Consider the following 14,267-nt stretch of genomic DNA (forward strand, 5'->3'; position numbering starts at 1 on the left):
CCAGACTTTTAAAGAACTGAGTGTTTGTATTTAATACTGAGTGTTTGTATTGAAAAAACAAACAAACCCCACAAACCCCCCCCCCCAAAAAAAAAAAAAGTAGCCAGAAGCTAGAAATAAGCTAGGAGCAGTGTATACCTAAGTAAAAAAAAGTTGAATAGTTCAGCTCAGTTACTCACCTTGGAAAGGTGTTGAGGTAGTGTGATTGGGTTTGAATAGGGACCAACATTTGTTAATCAAGAGAGCAGTGAGTCACTCAGGCTAACTGAAGTTAGATTGTTTGTATTTCCCAACCCACCCACTCCTATCTCATCCCTTAATTTATAGGCAGGTGCCACTTTCACAAAAAAAAAAAAAAAAAAAAAAAATCTACAAAAACTTTATTGAGAATTTGATCAGACCCCGGTAGGCCACTACCAGACACATAGTGAATTCACTAATACATTTAAAGGACGTTAGACACATTCCTACTCCCATAGCAACCTAAAACTTAACTAGGAACTGATCAAAACTGAGATGAAGGCAGCAGTCCAGCAGCAAGAGGGGGGTTTCCCAGTCTTTTGCATAGAGTGTCACACGTATGATTTTTTACCCACCGGTGAGAAGTTGTACATGTGCATGCGATGCAAAGAGCTCCTGGCTCTCAGAGAACGCATCCGATCTCTGGAGGCTAGAGTGGCAGACCTGGAGGAGCTGAGGCAGACAGAGAGGTATATAGATGAGACCTTCAGGGACATTGTAGTCAAGTCCCAACTTCAGACTGGCAGCCCTGGTGCTGCCTTGGAGGAAGGTGGTCTCATTATGGGAGAGCACCAACCAGGTGCAGCAGGAAAGGATCCTGTAGCAAGGACCTGCTCTCCAGGTGATGCATTGTCCTTTCGCACTGAGGATATCTCCCCAAGGCCTACTGCCCAGGAGGGAATGGTTAGGTCGGCCGTCATAGTTGGTGATTCGATTATTAGGAATGTAGATAGCTGGGTGGCTGGTGGGCGTGAGGATCGCCTGGTAACATGCCTACCTGGTGCGAAGGTGGCGGACCTCACGCGTCACCTAGATAGGATTTTAAACAGTGCTGGGGAGGAGCCGGCTGTTGTGGTACATGTGGGCACCAACAACATAGGAAAATGTGGGAGGGAGGTTCTGGAAGCCAAATTTAGGCTCTTAGGTAGAAAGCTTAAATCCAGAACCTCCAGGATAGCATTCTCTGAAATGCTCCCTGTTCCATGTGCAGATCACCAGAGGCAGGCAGAGCTCCGGAGTCTCAATGCGTGGATGAGACGATGGTGCAAGGAAGAGGAATTCAGTTTTGTTAGGAACTGGGGAACCTTTTGGGGAAGGGGGGAGTCTCTTCCGAAGGGATGGGCTCCACCTTAACTAGGGACCAGACTGCTGGCGCTAACCTTTAAAAAGGAGATAGAGCAGCTTTTAAACTAGAACAAAGGGGAAAGCCAACAGTCGCTCAGCAGCACATGGTTCGGAGAGAGGTATCTTTAAAGGATACTAATGATGCAATAGAATTAGGGCATCCCAACAGTGAGGTTCCAATAATTAGAAAAGTAGTCCAAGTGCCTGTAACTAAAAACTCACCTGAGCTAAAAAATTCTAACTTATCCCTATCAATTAAAAAGCAGAATGAAAATACAAAAAACAAACTTTGAAATGTTTGTATGCTAATGCCAGAAGTCTAAGAAGTAAGATGGGAGAATTAGAATGTATAGCAGTGAATGATGACATAGACTTAATTGGCATCTCAGAGACATGGTGGAAAGAGGATAACCAATGGGACAGTGCTATACCGGGGTACAAATTATATCGCAATGACAGAGAGGAGCACTCGGGAGGAGGTGTGGCGCTTTATGTCCGGGATGGCATAGAGTCCAACAGAATAAACATCCTGCATGAGACTAAATACAAAATTGAATCTTTATGGGTAGAAATCCCTTGTGTGTCAGGGAAGACTATAGTGATAGGGGTATACAACTGTCCACCTGGTCAAGATGGTGAGACGGACAGTGAAATGCTAAGAGAAATTAGGGAAGCTAACCAAATTGGTAGTGCAGTAATAATGGGAGACTTCAATTACCCTAATATTGACTGGGTAAATGTATCATCGGGTCACACTAGAGAGATAACGTTCCTGGATGAAATAAATGATAGCTTTATGGAGCAATTGGTTCAGGAACAGACGAGAGAGGGAGCAATTTTAGATCTAATTCTCAGTGGAGCACAGGACTTGGTGAGGGAGGTAACGGTGGTGGGGCCGCTTGGCAATATGATCATAATATGATCAAATTTGATTTAATGACTGGAAGAGGAACAGTGTGCAAATCCAAGGCTCTCGTGCTAAACTTTCAAAAGGGAAACTTTGATAAAATGAGAAAAATTGTTAGAAAAAAACCGAAAGGAGCAGCTACAAAAGTAAAAAATGTCCAAGAGGCGTGGTCATTGTTAAAAAATACCATTCTAGAAGCACAGTCCAAATGTATTCCACACATTAAGAAAGGCGGAAAGAAGGCAAAACGATTACCGGCATGGTTAAAAGGGGAGGTGAAAGAAGCTATTTTAGCCAAAAGATCTTCATTCAAAAATTGGAAGAAGGATCCAACAGAAGAAAATAGGATAAAGCATAAACGTGGACGTGGACGCGGCGTAAGGAAGCCACGGCAATATTTAAAATTGTGTTAATTGAGCCAAGAAAAGAGAGATGGAAGCCTCAAATTCGCGGAATGGAAGCTCAGAAGTTCGTCTCTGAGACTGGATACGGAAGAAAATTCCCCTGAAGCAGAACCGATGGTTCGAAACACGCGCGTGTCGGGTGACTAACCAAAATTGGCGAGATAAGTAGTTATTGTTTCTCCCGTACCTTTGGAATATAGTATATGAAAATTAAGAGGACTACTGAAGAACTGATATGGGGCAGTTTTTAATGTGTAAAAAATGAAAAATTCTAACAAAAATATTACAATTAAAGTAAGGTGGCCTCGTACCTAATTAGGAGTCTGGTACGCTATGCAGACCCTGTGAGTGAGAGGCCTACATACAATACTTGGCATTGACCAGTAAATGTTGATAGCTTTACCAGTGATACGATTGGGTTGATTTTTGTGGGACACATTGAAGGTACACTGGAGTACAGTTGTAAACGGGTAGAAGGTTGTAAGTTAAATGTAAGACATTGATAAGACAGGCTAAGAGAGAATTTGAAAAGAAATTGGCTGTAGAGGCAAAAACTCACAGTAAAAACTTTTAAAAATATATCCAAAGCAGAAAGCCTGTGAGGGAGTCAGTTGGACTGTTAGATGATCGAGGGGTTAAAGGGGCACTTAGAGAAGATAAGGCCATCGCAGAAAGATTAAATGATTTCTTTGCTTCGGTGTTTACTGAAGAAGATGTTGGGGAGGTACCCGTAATGGAGAAGGTTTTCATGGGTAATGATTCAGATGGACTGAATCAAATCACGGTGAACCTAGAAGATGTGGTAGGCCTGATTGACAAACTGAAGAGTAGTAAATCACCTGGACCGGATGGTATATACCCCAGAGTTCTGAAGGAACTAAAAAATGAAATTTCAGACCTATTAGTAAAAATTTGTGACTTATCATTAAAATCATCCATTGTACCTGAAGACTGGAGGATAGCAAATGTAACCCCAATATTTAACAAGGGCTCCAGGGGTGATCCGAGAAACTACAGACCGGCTAGCCTGACTTCAGTGCCAGGAAAAATAGTGGAAAGTGTTCTAAACATCAAAATCACAGAACATATAGAAGACATGGTTTAATGGAACAAAGGCAGCATGGCTTTACCCAGGGCAAGTCTTGCCTCACAAATCTACTTCACTTTTTTGAAGGAGTTAATAAACATGTGGATTTTCAGAAGGCGTTTGACAAAGTTCCTCATGAGAGGCTTCTAGGAAAAGTAAAAAGTCATGGGATAGGTGGCGATGTCCTTTCGTGGATTGCAAACTGGCTAAAAGACAGGAAACAGAGAGTAGGATTAAATGGACAATTTTCTCAGTGGAAGGGAGTGGACAGTGGAGTGCCTCAGGGATCTGTATTGGGACCCTTACTTTTCAATATATTTATAAGTGATCTGGAAAGAAATACGACAAGTGAGAATCAAATTTGCAGATGACACAAAATTGTTCAGAGTAGTTAAATCACAAGCAGATTGTGATAAATTGCAGGAAGACCTTGTGAGACTGGAAAATTGGGCATCCAAATGGCAGATGAAATTTAATGTGGATAAGTGCAAGGTGATGCATATAGGGAAAAATAACCCATGCTATAATTACACAATGTTGGGTTCCATATTAGGTGCTACAACCCAAGAAAGAGATCTAGGTGTCATAGTGGATAACACACTGAAATCGTCGGTTCAGTGTGCTGCGGCAGTCAAAAAAGCAAACAGAATGTTGGGAATTATTAGAAAGGGAATGGTGAATAAAACGGAAAATGTCATAATGCCTCTGTATCGCTCCATGGTGAGACCGCACCTTGAATACTGTGTACAATTCTGGTCGCCGCATCTCAAAAAAAGATATAATTGCGATGGAGAAGGTACAGAGAAGGGCTACCAAAATGATAAGGGGAATAGAACAGCTCCCCTATGAGGAAAGACTAAAGAGGATAGGACTTTTCAGCTTGGAGAAGAGACGACTGAGGGGGGATATGATAGAGATGTTTAAAATCATGAGAGGTCTAGAACGGGTAGATGTGAATCGGTTATTTACTCTTTCGGATAATAGAAAGACTAGGGGGCACTCCATGAAGTTAGCATGGGGCACATTTAAAACTAATCGGAGAAAGTTCTTTTTCACTCAACGCACAATTAAACTCTGGAATTTGTTGCCAGAGGATGTGGTTAGTGCAGTTAGTATAGCTGTGTTTAAAAAAGGATTGGATAAGTTCTTGGAGAAGTCCATTACCTGCTATTTAGTTCACTTAGAGAATAGCCACTGCCATTAGCAATGGTAACATGGAATAGACTTAGTTTTTGGGTACTTGCCAGGTTCTTATGGCCTGGATTGGCCACTGTTGGAAACAGGATGCTGGGCTTGATGGGCCCTTGGTCTGACCCAGTATGGCATGTTCTTATGTACCAGCCCAACCAAGTGCACTCTCCTGCAACTGGTAGGAGGAGAATGGCTTGTTTAAAACTGCTGACGGTCTGCCATGCAACCTCAAACCTACTTCAAAGTGTAATTTTCATACCTTTGGTTCATCTCATCTTTAGGGAGAACCTGAAATTTTGAAGTACTTTACAAAGACCTTTTTCTGTCAATTTGCCAGAAGCTAGTGCTAGGTTAGAGAATACAGCATTGTTTAGCACATGGACTTAAAAAAAAAAAAAAAAAAGACAGGACAAAATGCATCTTAGGCAATCTCTGGAAAGATTTTAAGAAATTGGAATGAACAAACAAATAAACCTGTGTATTCCCTACCAGTTTGATATGTTGTAACCATGCCAATTCGTTTCATTCTACTCTCACATTAAACCATTCTTTAGGATTAATCATGCAAACATTCATATGGAAAACAGTTTTGTCTTCCAAGTTTGCCAATTAATCAGGAACAATTGAGGTTTCACTATTTTCTCCTCTGAAGTATTGTTTGGGGTGGGGGGGGGGGGTATTGACCCAGAACAGCAAGGAACCATAACAGCAGGTCCCACAGACAAACATAAAAACCTTTGGAACAAAACAGTGAGATGTGGATGTACGGCGGTACCTATAACTACAGATGGGGAGCATTTGTGAAAAAATTCCTGAAAATGACAACCTTTCAAAACTGCTCTTCATTATTGTTAGGTCTTCTCTACAGAAAAACGTCCTCACTAGAAGTTTTCTGTTAAAGCAACAGGAACTAGGTAAACTCCTTATTCCACACAAATATAAACATTACAGAGCAGTGCATCGGACACGATGAGCTCATGAAATACTTGAAAAACCACCCTTTCAAATGACCCACCAGAATGCAAGACAGTGTCTGTTCTTACTACATGCCCCGCCACACACACTATCCATCCATTTATTTTCAGGTTTAAATTCCTTCCTTGAAAAACGACAAAAACAAAATCTAAAGCAAGCTGCTTCACTAGGTATTTTAAAAATATGCTAATTAATGTAGGTTCACATTTTTAACACATTCCCCCCTACAATGCCTATAAAATAGCCAATTTTGGAAGAGTATCCCCAAATTCTCTTATATGGAACTGGATCCAATTGGTTCCTACAATGTATTCAAGGCAAACTGCATCGACATAGCCACTATGCATATGAACCAGATTCAGTTAGTGTAAAACACTTGATTTTCTTCCAAGAAGGACTCAGATTAGCAACTGAGAGAATTTGAAACATTTTGGTTCATAAGTAAAAATATTTCACTGACTGAAAACTGCCATGCGCGACTTTAAAATACATAGATAGTACAATTCTTTTAATCTTTTACAAGCAGCTTTTTATCAAATCTATATACCGCATACAGTGCTATACACTATACTGCACTCTCCTAGAAGTCCTGTAAATGTTCCTTCATTTGCTGTAGAGAATGTGCTTCAAATAATTTCCTGTATCAGTTCTGATGTGGATTCATGAGAAAAGCTAAGTAAGACTTTGTAGCTTTTTCCAATAGCTTACCACTGTGCTGAAACAGCCTATCAATGCACTTACTATCTATCCTTTGGGTAAGTTTGAATAAGAAAACTGGTCTGTCTGCATTTCTGTTTTGTTCCATATGTTCCAAATGCCGCTATCTCCACTGACCTAACTTGTGCACATTCTTTCCAATTTTATAAGCACTGAAAGGCAGCATACTTCAAAACATACAAATTCAATGGGCCAGAAAAGACTCACATTGCATCTGACTGGCAAAATAAAGAAAGTACAGATTCGCTGGCAATCCTCAAATGACAGACAAAATGTAAGCTCATCTACAGGGAAGACTTCCAATGCAATATAAACCTGGGGTATAATAATACGCACACTTCTCTTTTCCTAAAGTGAAACATTTCAACACTAGTCCAGCAATTCTCAACCTGTTTCTCAGGAAGCATCTGGCTAGTCTGGTTTTCAGGATAACTCTAATGAACGTATATTTACATTACAGACAGAACATGCATTTCCTGGCATATTCCAAAACCCAGACTGGCCAGCCCCATGAACTGGACTGAGAACTACTGCTGGTCATTAACTTCACAGGATATCGCTAATTTAAAAAAAAAAAATGTAATGGTACTGTAGATGGTCTTTAAAACTAAGTTTTCAGGACTCACCCGACTGGTGGCATGGGGTCATTCATTCAGTATATCAAAATGCCTTCGTGCAAACAGATCACTAATATCAGACACACAGTCTCATATGGGAGTATCTTTCCCATAAAAGGGGGCGGGGACAGAGTGCTATATGGCCCATTAAGACCTGCATCAAATAAATGAATTATGAATGCGATGTTTCAATCATCTTAATTTCAATGTCTTGCTCTTCAGGATAGCTTTGAAGTTCCCTTTTAGTACATTTATTGTAAGGTTATTGATGCAATCGTCTGACCTGGAAAAAATGTACCCGTGCAGGAACATCCATTTGCTCTTGCCTCCAATATAATCTTATGGCTAGAGGTTTGTTCTCATCTCATTTCTGACCTATTTAACTAATCTAACAACCCTCGTCACATTTTCTGCATCTCAAACAAACTTGATCCAAAACATGCTGCAAGATCTGTTATTGACAGCACAAGGATGCTTTTGTTTTTACGCTCCAAGCTAACTTCCTGTTACTGAATGACAGGAAATAAGATTTTCAGGCAGATCATAGTCCCAGGTGGTATTTGCAAGATAAAAAAAAAAAAGAACTTAAGCTCTAGGCAGGCTAACAGGTGGAGCAAGTGCTTCATGGACCATGCAAAGAGCCTGTGTAACATGTCCCTCAGAGATGCTTATTACTGCCCAGGATATCTGGGAACAAAGTGAAAAGCTAAAGCACGGCTTATAACGTTCCATACAACAGTAAAATAAATTACAGTTCAAATGGAGAAGTAACTTCACGATTAAATAATTATTCTTGTTTTCAGGAACACGTGCTCAAACTCAGTCTTAATGTTTGTTATGGTCACATGGAGAGCTGTCCCAACAATCTTCTGCAGCAAGCCATGCAAAAGGTAGCCAAACTTTGAGGTGACAGCTGAGACATTAAAGATCACTCTGACTGCTTCCATTAACACTGGCGAGCTAAGCGAATGTGAAAACAAGAAACAAAAGCCCCATTCTGTTACCCAACTAAGTATAAACCTACCAGGCACGGTCATCATTTAGACAGGAAAGAGCAGGTATTTCAGAATGACAAACTTAAAATGACGATACTAGATGGCTCTTTCGTTCCAGGTCAACTCGCCTATTTCTTTCTTCCATTATATCCCTACTCTGTCTTATTTTTAACCTCGCTGCTTTTTTCTAATTTATTACACAGCGCACATCCCAGGTTCCCAAATATTCCCTTGCCACAATTCATACTACAGTATTTGCTGCAAAACTCATCAATGGCTGCATGAGGTCTGATCGTATGTAAAGCAGTAAGTGCCTCAATTTTCTTATATTCATCACTGCAGCAGTGCTCGAATTGCAAGAGATTTCAAAAGAACAAATATCTACTCACAAACTGAATAAAAATATAAATTAAAAAAGGAGTTTAACAAAAGCGTACTTACAACTAAAATCCTTAAAAAAAAAAAAGAAGAACACATGCTAGTTCTGCTATTTAAAGATGAATAGAGTGAAAATTCTGGGTAGTGACAAAGCAAGTAGTGTTATCGGTTAAAAGGTCAAATTTTCAAAGCCATTTGCATGGGCAAATGGCAATTTGTGTGCATACACTGGCCGTCTGAAATCTGCCCTCCGCCAATCGAGCTAAGAGTCCACCTCTTAGTTTTTGAAGCATTCCTAGGGACCCCTTCTTGGCAGGATAAGGAAAGAGCGTCCTTGGTGCGTGTTCACATGTACTTGTATTATCTTCCACAGAAAATTTACCCACACAAAAAGCAAGTAAAAGTACGCATGCACTCTTTGAAAACCGGTGAAAAGTTTGCAGGCAAAAAGAAAAAAAATGTACCCTGGAACTCTGTCCCAAATCAGACAGGTCAAAATTTGTCTTCTCTAAAAAAGTGAATATAGTACAACAGGAATAATAGTTTTATAAAAGGTCCAACAACATTTTTGAAAACTGCTGTCTTGCTCAGACAACATGAAAACACTGAGGAATGCCTGAAAGGTTGAAGCTTTCAATGTTTGGTAGCTTTCCAAAACTATAGCCCTACCCAACACTTTTGTTAATTAAAAACTGGGCTAAAAGCACGTTATTCTTCTTTTGGCCTGGCTGTTTCCTCTATCAGAATCAGCCTCTCCTGGGCTTCATTGGCTCATGGTACTATGTGCAGTTACCCAGTGTTCTCCTTCCTCGCAATTTTCTTTTATGGGGGGGTTTTTCTCCATCCTCCCCTAGCTCGGCCGTCATAGCAACTGTCTTCACCAAGGGCCACAAACTGTGGTTCCCATCCAGAAACAAGCTAGCGTGGACCCCAACTTCAGCCACCAGGTTCACTATTGCCAACTTTGAAGACTTCCAACCCCCAAGGACTCTCCTTGCAGCATCCCCACACCAGGGACATAAGACCTGAATTGTAAATCCAAGTCACTCTGCTTTCTGAAAACTAGCACACGTCCAATCCATGCAAATTTAGGGAACACCTAGAATTTAACTGCCATTTCTATAGCAGAGATGGCAGAAAAAGACCAACTGCCCCATTATTCCTAACCACCCTGCAAGGTCATCCCGACTGCTAGACTGCTTGTAAAATCTCTCTCTCCTTATCCAGGATAGTGTTTATCATCTTCTCACTGTCAAGCAGTTCTGAATTGTGTTTCCTCGTCTTTAGCACTCCAGCATGCACTGGATGAGTATAATGGAATATACTATCCACTATAATAAACCCAGTGTATGTCTACATGAATAAATACAAAGTTTGTTGTTTTTTTTAAACTGTTCTACACAATCCTACAAAAAATATTCTCCTAAATAAAGTGTATCATTTCAACATATGTACTCAATACCACAAAGCAGAACCCCACAAAGAGACCACTGGGAGTTACTGTATTGAAAATGTGCAAACTACAGATAAATAGCATCAATACAAATGCAAGCTTTAAATGGTTAAGGAAAGAAGAAAGATATAGCTAGGAGCTACTGTATGGTATATATTCTACTCAAAAAACACAAGCCTAAATTTAAAGAAAAATCAATAGCTCTTTTTAAAAGTTCCAGTGACTTCTACCCAACATGAAAAGTCTGATTTGCCCTGAGTAGGAAGCTAAGCCTCACATTAAAAGAAAACCCACCATCCCTGCTTCCTGAATTGGCAATATGGGACAAACTAAAACCCAAGAAAATCCTATAGGCTCGAGGGTTGTCGCTCTTCTTTCACTTCTTTGCCTCCTATTTCTAGTCACCACTGAAGGCCATTTCAAGCACTTTAAATAAATATTTCTGAACAATTTAAATCCATTCAAAGTTGTCGGCTGCATGCCAGCTTTAATAACAAAAAAAAAAAAAAAAAGTAGACTATAAAGTAGTTTTCAAAGCACAGATATCAGGTTCAAGTTCAGATCCCAGTCTGACCAAATAAGCAGATTTAAAGTTTGTGAGCTGTAATGCCAGATCAAGGTGTTAAACTCATTCACTGGTAGTTAACTTGCCTCAGTACAATATGGATGAAGCAGCAGCTAAAGATGGCCCAGTGCGCTCAATACTGCTACACTTTTAGCTGCAACGAAACGCAGAGAAATAGTCCCATCCTCTTCCGTTGATATCAAACATTTGGGTGTCTCACTATGGTCCTTTAAAATGGGAGCAAAAACCCTCCTATGGTTCACAACTTACATAATCCAGGAATCACAGTGTGCCATCAATATAATTACTAACCTTGCTGTGAGTGAAAGACATAGGGAAAAGCCTGGGCAAGCCCCTCTGAATTTGAAGTTACCCAAGATAAGGGCTTTACCTGCCCCAGGCAGATTTTACTTTCATGTCTCAGATCTTCTTCATAAAGTCCTGTGCAACTGGTGTGGTGTCCCATCAGCTGAACATGGTGGTTCAGACTCAGTCAGGCAGACATCACAATCACTCCGACATCACAATGACTGAACAGACTTCCTTAGGGTGCCCCAAGCTGCTGAATAATACCAAACAATATGCATTTCTACACCATAAGAATTAGAAGCAAGGCGCATAAGAGCCGACTGAATGGAGAAAGACCTATGGGAGATTTTGTCACCCTCTTAAAAAAAATAAAAACAAACAAAAAAACCACAGAGCCTGTTCTCATCAGTACAATGAATGACAGCAGTACAAGAAAAAGCACCTGTAATTTTGAAGGCTCTTCTGTCCTTCATTTTTCTAAAAATATGACTTGATGATGTTAAAATAAAATCCCCATAGTAGAAGACATTTAAAAAAAAACAAAAAACCCTTCTGTTTGCTAGTTTTCCAGTCACTGTGTATGTTTATGCTGGGTTTTTCAGCTTCTTAGTGGGTTTTCTTTTTATTCTATATTTTTCATTGTGGTACAGCACAGATGTTTAAACTTGTGAGTTTTCATTGTTACAAGCACAGTTCTTTATTTAAAATATCAATCATAGAAACATGAAGACAAGGGGGAAAAAAAAAGCCATATGGCCCATCTTGTCTGCCAATACAAGCTCTACAAGCCCTACCACGCCTTCAGAGATCCCCTGTGCTTGTCCCCATGCTTTCTTGAATTCCAGTAGCAGGTGATCACAGCAGCAAGGCGGCTTTAAAAATGCTCAATGACGTCACACTGCACTCAGACTTCCTTGAAAATCTCAATTGAACTGGTCTGTTTCCCTATAGGAACTATAAAAGAAAAGGATTCTGAGCATCATGGACACCAAGAGCACATGAAGTGTGAGCTGGAGGTCATGGGGCGCAAATTTTAATGAGACTAGATGAACGGTTCAAAAGTTACTTGGTGGTGGTAGTGGGATAGGGGATGTCAACAGAGAAGATTTTAGAGGCTCAGTCTCCCCATGGGCTAACAAAACGGATTGAATTAGCAATACAGAGTTTTTGTGAAGGCTTAAAATGTTGAGGAAACAGACAAACCATGCACTGCATAATGCACCCCTACACCCTCAAACCCATAAAAACCCACAAATAAGAGAACATTTTTATTTCAGCAGGAACTGAACATCTTCCCCCGCAGGCTGATGCATAATCCGTGCATTAAGAACCCGTGCACTGGGTTCCAACTACCAGCACAGCAATGCTGGAATCACTTTACTCCATCTCAGCCCTCACTGGCATGGGATTTCCATGTGAGGGTGCTAAGCAGAACTCCCTTTTTTTTTTTTTTAGACACATTTTGCAGGTGTAAAACTCCTTGCTGCATCGCCAGTAAGGTTTGCGCTCACAAAATGTGCACTGAAGTGAGGGTAAAGCTGTACATTCAGTTAAACGGACCTGTCTGCGTCCGCTTGTCAGCTCCTCAAACTTTCATACAGCATGATCTCATTTTATCACCTGAAATTCACACCACGCCAGCCAGCAAGCAAAACAAAAACCCTCCCCAGTCCCTCCCCCCTCCTTGACCTACTCCCCCGAAAGCAGCAGCCAGCATGGTCTCGTGAGCCGGCGTGCGCTCACAGAATTTGGCCTGCCACACGGATTTCTGTGCAAACAGGAGGGGAGGTGGGGGGATACGAGCAGGCGCTGAATGCCACTACTGGGTGCAGATTGGCATGGAGGTCCGGAGAGAAGAAGGAACAGATCTGTGTAGTTGGGAGGGGAGGGCACAGCCCTATTTCTTGTGACCCCATTTGAGGTTCTAACGCAGTTTGGGCCCTGCTGAGCTACATTTAGAGATCATTCTATCCCCTTCAAAAACCACTCATCTAAACACTGCCATTTCTGTTCACTATAGCTTTCACAGAAATGTGTTAACACTTAAATATTTAGACCCTACTATTTTTACAGTTTCAAAGTATGTGGTCAAGAAAAGCCCCATGCAATAATTTACATGTAGAAAATCCTACTTTCATTCCAACACAAAATTCCATTGAGCAGCTTTCTCAAACTTTACTCTGTCTGCAAGCATCACCATTGTAGCTGGAGTATGAGCATGCCACAGCAGAGAAATCCTTTTTACTGCCATTATCTGGACAGCAAATAACTTGTTATACTGAGGACAAAGACTAAATACAGCACTGCAGATGATACTGCTGGCTTCAAATACACCATCAACCTGTAAATGTTTGCATTATTGTAAATAATTCACTGCTCTGGTACACATCAAACAACTAATAGGGCCTCAAGGTCCCCTCCTAAATCTACTTGAGCATTTCTGGAGAATGGGTAAGAGCAATAAAAGAGAAAAAAAACGAATCCAGAGTTTTTGAATGCATCAGTGTTTTTGGTGGAGGGGTGGGAGGAGAGGGGAAGAGCATTTTATCCTGCTCCTTTTTTCGGCCGGGACACACCTGACAGATGGTTCTCACATGCGTGACATACTGAACATGTGACCGTCACAGGGCTAAATGTAAACCTACACGCTGCATCCACAGGAACCCCCTTGACCCCCAACAATGTATGCAGAGCAGAACTAGGGCATTACCCATACAAAAAAAAGATATTCTGGTTCTGGTGACATCTCAGAAAAAGCAAAACAAATCCCTTTACTACTAGGTACAATAGTCTTCCTTATGAAAAGACAGTAATTTACCACTAATGCATATCATATTGAGAAAACACAACAATTAGATTGATACAAATGCCTACATGCTAGAAAAATACCTGATCTCGGTCACACACAAAGCCGACCTTCACCAAGGACAGAAAGACCACAAATTATAAATATGGAGACAGAAACTGGAATGGAAAACCAAAAAAGCCACTTGGCATGCAGTGCGAACCTGGAGAAATGGAAAGAGAAATATAGCACCTAACAGACTCTCAGGATTTGCAATAATGCACACAAACTAACCTGCACAAAGTTACACCTGTATTATGGAACACACTCAAACAGTAACAATCCTATCTAAGAAATACAATTATTAAACCAGGCCCTAAACACTAATACATTTCCTATTAGAAAAACAGAATAAGCCAAGCTGCTATAGATCCCCACACAGAAATAATTATAAAGATATACTAATAAATGTTACAAAACAGCTGCTGAACAGAACATCCAACAATTAAAAATTCATTA

The 14,267-nt window shown here is 40.6% G+C and overlaps 1 protein-coding gene across 6 annotated transcripts in view; it reads right to left on the reverse strand.

Annotated features, from left to right (window-relative positions):
- CGNL1 (cingulin like 1) overlaps positions 1–14,267 on the reverse strand; it is a 231,078-nt gene that overhangs the window by 195,114 nt on the left and 21,697 nt on the right. The window contains exon 1 of one of the 6 annotated variants that reach the window (XM_029574342.1): positions 10,967–11,138. The exons of the other annotated variants lie outside the window; for them this stretch is intronic. The gene's annotated coding sequence lies outside the window, so the exon portion shown is untranslated. Of the gene's footprint in view, positions 1–10,966; positions 11,139–14,267 lie in introns of those variants that run through there. 6 annotated transcript variants of the gene reach the window in all.

Source organism: Rhinatrema bivittatum, chromosome 13, assembly GCF_901001135.1.
Source record: "Rhinatrema bivittatum chromosome 13, aRhiBiv1.1, whole genome shotgun sequence".
NCBI classification, from domain to species: domain Eukaryota; kingdom Metazoa; phylum Chordata; class Amphibia; order Gymnophiona; family Rhinatrematidae; genus Rhinatrema; species Rhinatrema bivittatum.